Source organism: Pempheris klunzingeri, chromosome 3 (assembly GCF_042242105.1).
Source record: "Pempheris klunzingeri isolate RE-2024b chromosome 3, fPemKlu1.hap1, whole genome shotgun sequence".
Lineage (NCBI taxonomy): Eukaryota > Metazoa > Chordata > Actinopteri > Acropomatiformes > Pempheridae > Pempheris > Pempheris klunzingeri.
Genome location: NC_092014.1, coordinates 5,534,865 through 5,542,716, shown reverse-complemented (window position 1 = coordinate 5,542,716; position 7,852 = coordinate 5,534,865).

Here is a 7,852-nt window from a genome sequence, read left to right as displayed (position 1 = left end):
TAAGGTTGACTTAAGGAAAAGGATAAATCTGGTTTGTGACTCAAAGGTTGAAATATTCAAGCTAAAAACTCGAATGTTTCAACCTTTGACATACAAGAGCTGGTCCATATTGGATCTGGATATTGTGTCATGTTTTAAATGTTTCGTTTAATTTGTGTGTGCGTCATAATATATTACTTGTTTAAGTCGTTTATGGAGACGCACTGAAGCAAACTTTTTATTTCTGTTGTGACCAAACTGCTCCGTTTCAACACAACTAAGTGGTTCTACCGTTGTGTATATATGTTAAAGTTCTTGTCCCCTTTATCCCCCTGTGTCTCAGCTGTATATTTTATATACAGCTGGTGCTTACAACAGTCTGACCAAAAATAATCTGGTAAATTACTGTAATAAAGTTAATAAAATTTTAAACATTAATTGATTGTGCTGCTCAATATAGAGTTATATGTTTGCTATATAACATTATTGTGAATGCACTCAATTTTAAACCACCATAATTTAATGTATTTCAGCAAGAAACAGCTTTTGCAGGGGCTGTGGTGGTGGATGTATTTTGCATTATTATTATTATTACTTACTGAAATGTGTTGGAGTTTTTAACATCAGAGGATTTTAACGCTAGTCTTTCCAACAGTTAAACTGCCGCAGTGATGATGTACAAACACTAGGAGGCAGCATGAGACTTTCCATGTCCCTGGAGCTCCCAGAGCATGAATCCCTCTCTGTGTTTGGTCATATTCATATTTTTCTTCTACATACAGATGATATGCCAATTTCATGACCAGGTTTCATAAATGTTCAACGCCGTTTTAAGTTAAGTCACATGCTAATCACATGCTTCACTAAGTACTTCACATGCTGCACAGCATACAATCCCTCTATGTGCCTCAAGCCCTTATACCTTTTCATTTCCTCAAAAATAAACATTGATGACACCTTTTTGCAAAGGGACAAGAAAGAAAAGCCATATTTATTACCATAATATAGAAATTCTGATACAATTTAGTTGTATCTTGTATATAATGACCATAAAGGCTTCTTATCTTAAAGCAGGAAAAGATCTTCACTGTCAAGAATTGCCAGTCTTCTGAGGAAGTTTGTTTCCCAATCTTATATTGTTTTCAAATTGCATGTTCCAACAAGGGTGTAAATTTAAATAGAAATAATCTCTCTGACCTGCTCCTGTGACTGTGGGTCACTAGAATCACCATAACCCCTCACCTTACTAATAAAGACATCGTAGGTCGTTCTTATAGAGAATATATATATATATATATATATATATATATATATATATATATATATATTATCATACATAGTTATTTATCATGTCTCAGATTTCAGAGAAAATACAGAAATTTAACTGAATTTCCTCTGAACTTCAGCAAGTATAAAATAGAATTTCCCATCCAACATTTCATCACTGTGCAGTTACAACGTTAAGATTTCTGACCACAAACTGAGCAGTCCACCACCTTGAATCATCTCACCTGGATAAGATACAGGTGAAGAATGAGTGCACATGCAGAAAAACAAAGTGTGGGGACAGCTGTCAGTAGAGACCTCAGTCAGTCTACTGCGACAAAACCACAGAAACAAAGAGCTCTGTGAGACGAGGTCAAACGCGCACACATGCAAACGCAAGCACAATTTCTCTCTGCTACAGTTAAAACATCCATCTATAGTAGTGAAGAGGAAGAGAGAAGAAATAATACAATAAAAGAAGAAAAGAGCAGGGAAAATGACTTTTAGCTCCAAGTTGTTGTTGTTTTTTTCATATGTTTTTGGTGTGGAAATACAAAACTGCGTAATCTTTTCCTCTCTAAAGGCAACATCTGTTCCTGTTGTTAAGTGTGAAAGTGTTTGTTGATTCCTTCCTAAAACCATGATAAAATGTTCCATCACTGCACCGCTGTGCCTGAATCAATCACGTCTCCGCTTAACTTTGGAACATGTTTATCTTTGGGGTGAAAATGTGCCTTTAAGTCGACTCAATGAGGTACATTTATAATGTGGGAGACTGGGGTTTCAGTAGGAACTGTAAATATACCTTTGAGGTGGGTGATTTACATAACACAGTGGGCCTTCACATATTCTTCACACAGACTTTTAAACTGTTTCGGCGAGGCTCCGCTCTGTTCTGACATAATGTGATTCAGCCATTCACAGCTCACATCTGTTTAATCCATGTTAAAATAGTATGAACACTACATTAGCATGCACTCAACCTGTTGGCATTGTTGTTTCACACACCTTTATATTCTTTTCCTCACTCTGTTACAGTTAAAAAGGAAACTGTGTTCATAATTCGACACACTGCACACTTCTTACTGTTTCATCCCTTTACTAGTGTTTAGTCTTTGTCACAAACCTCACAGATTTTATGGCATCCTCAAGTCAACTCAAGTTAACTTCCTCTTTTTAATGATTACTTTAGTTGTCTGACATGTTTATCTTGTTCTGGGTTTGCTTTTAACCAATTTTTTTATTTTCCGCTTGTTGGCTGCACAGCCAATGAGCTGAAAACACAACCCTGACATATAATCACCTTATAAAGTTGATGTAGTTAATGTGTTAGCAAGTCACCGTTTTACACCTCTAACAGATGAGGAACAACATAAATGTTCATTTGGAGCGAGAGTTGTGTTTGTGTCCATCCAGTCCAATATTTACTCTCCTCTTAGCTCAGTCTTTGGCCTCCACCAAGTCCTGAAGGAAATATCTGGTTCTTCGGTTGCTAAATGCTCCACTGTACTCACCACCCGGCTGCTGAGGCTGAATTAAATCACTAAACTTGCAGGTCACAAACAGTGAAACAGCGAAAAAGGTTTAACGCACCACAGGCCAGAGAGGAACCACAGGGTCGGTCATAATTCTCTGTTGGTTAGTCACTGTGAGTGAAACCTTTCACATACCAGCCCACAATCACACCAAATCATCATGTGCATCGCCCAAGTGTCACATTCTCATTATGTGACCTATTTAGCAATGATAAATATGCAATGTTTTAGTAAACTTTCAAAATAAAACACCAAATCTGTGTGGTTAGGCTTGGGAAAACATTGGATTGGTTCCGGCTAAAATAAGTCTGTCAGTTATGGAAATGAACTTACATGATGCGTAATGTAAGACGTGACATAAGTCACATGTCTTGAAAATAACTCAATGTTGACTTTTCATTGCATGCAAAAAGACCCCTCAGTCTCGGACCCCCCGATCTCCCACTCCTCCCTTTCAGGCTTTCTCGCTATTGCACTTTCATACATCCATGTGCTCACCACGCTTAGGTGAGTCAAAACATCACACTGACACAGTATCCAACGCTTAATAACAGGTTCAGACTACACGACATCTTTGTCTGTTAAGATGGGAGGTGATCAGTTAATTGCTCCAATCGACACCTTTTTTTCTTTTGGTTTTGTTCTTGACGGCCTACATCTGTCAGGTCACGCTATTATCAGGCTGATTTTGTGAAGTCATCACAATAACACCCCTCTCCTCGTACATTTGTGCGGTTTTGGTCAGGGCCTGGCTTCATTAACCAGAAAATCTTAATGCTACCATATACAAAGATGTTTTAGTGTGTCCACCTTGAGAAGGTTCCTTTCCTATTTTAACAGTACCACCTATGCACAAAGTGCAGTCTGTAATAAAATGATTTTTCCAGCTTGGTCTGATACAACTTGACTGGCCTGCACAGCTCGTGGTGCAATGAACGCACGCCACATTGGCGTCGCTTTCAGTTTTGACACTTGCCGTGGGTCTCTTATTGAAAATAATGATTTTGTGCATGCAAAAGACCCAACATCTGGACACCTCTTTACAAGGGGGATGGATTTTGGTCATTTTGTTAACAAGGGGAAAGACATCCCCCCTTCTCCCCTCTCAGATCACCCACTGATCATACTCTCCAAACACACACAGTCACAGTGTGTAGTTATACACTCTGTGACTGGTCTAGCAGACACTGTGATGTCTTGTATTGGTACGACAAGGTGCTTCATTGAAATTCCATAAATTAAAATAAGGTAAAATACTGCACTAAAATAAAATGGGTGAATTTCACATTACAGTCTAGATTTATTTTAGTTATCTATCTGTTCTGTATTTTCGTTGCTGTTGAATGTTGAATGCCTCACAATGTTTTTTTGTATGATTATGTGGAAGTGTAACTCCCTCATCATCAGTGTGTTTCAATGGATTTCATGAGGTTCTTATAAAGCGGTGAGAGGTCATAAAATGGACCAAATGAGGAAGTTTAAAGTGCTGTAATCTTATTTTGTAGGCTGTGTTATTAAAAAGAAAAACCCATCTGTAGATATTAAACCCGTGCTTGGATAAAGATTCTCTGCAGCACAATCACAATATGCTCTGCTCTGCTTTGGAAAAACCCTGAGAATAACGCGTAAAAACGATGACAGCTTTTTGCATGAAGGAGGAGGAGGGCTGATGTGTGTGCAATCCATGGCAAAGTGATTTTTGGTGATTGTCTAATGCATTGCTGCGTGACGCACATACGCAATGTGGAACAAAGTGGCTGGGATTGAACTGCTGCTTTCTGATGCTTTTGTTTTTGTTATTTTTTTGTGTGTCTCCATCACTTTGAGAGTGCTGTTTGAGTATAAGTGTGTCTTTGTGATGACAGCACTGGAAAAGCCATCACAGCCCCCCAAAGAACCTCTGGATGTCGCCCGTGGAAACCCTTTGCATGTGGTCTCTACTTGCACAAACACACACAGTAAAGTGTACACACACCTTAGTGGTGGTGACAGGCGGGAAAATCATCTCAGGATTCTGGTTCAGGTCTCCCTCTTTGTGTTTCTCCAAGTGTCTGTGACAAGGTGTGTGTGTGTGTGTGTGTGTGTGTGAATATTGTGTGCAGACAGATTAAGCTCCTCCATGGATGGATACTTATGTTACTCTGAATGAGTAATGTAAAAGACAGAGAGGATATGTGCTCAATGAATCACAAACACCATCTATCAGGGTGAACTCTTCCACTCACACGGTCAAAGCAGCAGCCTCTTAAAGACCAAATATATGTCTACGATGATGATGATGATGATCTGCTTTAAAATGTGGAAGTGAATGGCCCTTAAAAGAAAGTGATGAGAAGCCATACGTTTTGTGAGTGATTTTTGGCTTTTTAGCTCTGCTTAAAGCTACAGACTCGAGTCAAGCCACTTTATTTATGAAGCATATATTTTTGTGTCATGTTATTTATGTGAAAAGCTTCAGTTTTTTTTACTTTGTGAGCACACACACACGGAGACATGCAGATCAGTGGGAGCTGAATGCAACACATGGAGAAACTCTTCTGCAGCACACCAAGCTTTAGTCACCACCCGTTTTCTGCAATGTTGTCTGCATCAGGTTGGTGCCTGAGGCTGTTTCCATAGATACCACATACACAAAACTTTCAGTCACCCTTTCCTTCATCAATATTTATAAAATCTCATTGTCTTTAGGCCCCAATCAGGCAGAGACATGTCTCTACAGGCGTGGCCACTTGACAAAGCACATTGTGAAACACATTGTCAAACTGCGGGGAGAATAATGGATTCAAGCAGACAGCATCCAGTAACCTATACGAAACTATCACCAGAAGAGACAAATTCCCTCTCACATTTCCGCAGCTCTCTCACAGGCCAACATCCAACTAACTGGTTTATTTATCAGCATAGGAAACTGTATTACACTCACCAGAGGGATTCACCTGGCTGCACACACAACTCCCTGCATGTGTTTGCCAACTGGTATTTGAATAATGTGGCGACCATGAATTATGTAGTTCTCTGCAATTAAATACGGCAAATAACGAAGCTACCGGCATCAAAACAGGAAGGAAGTAACCATCAGTAAACATCTGCATGTGATTTTTCCTCTTTTAAAATGTTCAAATGATGAATATGTGAATGTGCTTATCCACATAACAGCAGGCCCAAAAGTGAAACGACTGTTGTTTTAATTATGGGAAATCAGACCGGCCATAATTACTATGTAACTGAAAATCATGAGCCATAAGAAATGTACCCTGTGCCTGTGTTTGCTCTTTTTGCCACCTTAATGCGACCTCTTACCTCTAGTACATTTGAAGGTCAATGAAGTGCACCTACTCCGTGTGTATGTGTGCACACGTGAGCTCATATTTATTGTTAATTGAACTGAACTGAGATCAGCAGCAGCAGCAGCGGCAGCAGCAGCAAAGGCTTAAAGCAGAAAATGAGAGAAGCACTCAAGTGGATATCAGTATCATAAAGGAACAAAAGTGAAGGAGGGAGGAGGGATGAAAGCAGATGATTTGCAGCGTTAATCCAAATTGAATTACAATGATAACATCTCTCTTTCTGGCTTTATTTTATAGATTTTCTTTTTTTTTTTTTCATTTCATTTCAAACATCCAATTTCCACGTTTTTGTAACTCACACTCACGAGTTCCTCAAGACAATACGAGGCACGGTTTATATTTGGACAGAACGGGAGCAGCTGGCTGTTTGCTCACAAGACCATTTCTTTAAAAACACTAACTAATGAACAAACAGCAATCAGTAGGTATTCATTAGACTCTCTCTGTCTCTCTCTTTCTCACTCTGTTAATAGTGTGAATTAGCATATAAATGAGAGATAGCATGTGATCCACTCTGCTTCAATCTGTCCATTGGGACTTATGATTATCTCTTTCTCCTCTTTTCTTCAGTCCTTATTAGTCTTTTCTTCCTCTCTGTCTGCCTTTCTGTCTCTCTTTTTACTCTCCTCGCAGCCACTTACGCCTTTCTTCTATTTCTGTTTGAGGACTCATTTTGCTTTTATTGGCTGACACAGTTAAAGTGAGTCGTTCGCTCTGTTTGTGATTATTTGTTTACCTGCCTGTGTGTTCAGGCTGCCTCTGTGTGCAGTTAGTTTAAGCGTACTTAATTGCTCCTGACTAATTAGCAGATGAGTTGAAGCATTTGGGAGATAGAGAGCACACACACACACACACATATACACATAGACTGAGACATAAATACACACACTTCTAGCACCTTTTCGTCCGTGTCCTAAGTGTTCGTCTCTTGTTCCTTCCCTCTCTTGGCTTTGTGTTCCCAGACGGTTGAAGCCCAGCGGTACGCAGCAGGAGGTGTTAATGATGTGAAGGCTCTGTGTTCTCTGCTGGGAGCGATCTGTTGTGTGTTAGCTGCTGTCTGTCACCATACGAATAGAAAAACATCTTCATAGTTCATGTGAGTGTGGAGCTCTGAAAGTGATGTCTCACAGTAGGTGTGTGTGTGTGTGTGTGTGTGTGTGTGTGTTTTCCACTTTACAGTTGCTCTGCATATTAAAAATCATGAATCTCCCTCCCTGCCAAACAACACCCAGACAACTTTATTGGTGTGTGTGTGTGTGTGTGCGTGCCTGCGCTTTGTGTCACTGTTCCCTTTTTATAATTTGGATTTGTTGGTTGTACATACACATAACACACTGGGTGCGTTCATGCTGTGTTTGTGTGTGTTTTTTGGTGTGTGTGTGAGGTCATGTTGGGCAGACAGACATTTTTGACGTACTGGTTCTGCACTTCATCGTGGGAGACTTTCTACTTCTGCAACATTTCTGAGCAAAATATTGTACTTTCTACTTGATTACACTTATGAAATGCCTTTATTAACAGTAATTTAACAGATAAAGGTTGTTATTTAAGATGAGAAAAGTGAATAAAAAGTGTCACTAATGATATCTTTAATTCATTTCACTTTTTAGTGACTGAAACAACCATTTTCACTTAATTCTAGTATCTTGATACTTTGATTTTGTTGCTTTATGATATTTGTCTCTGAGATCCAACACAATGAAGGTGAAAAGAGTTTAAATTATG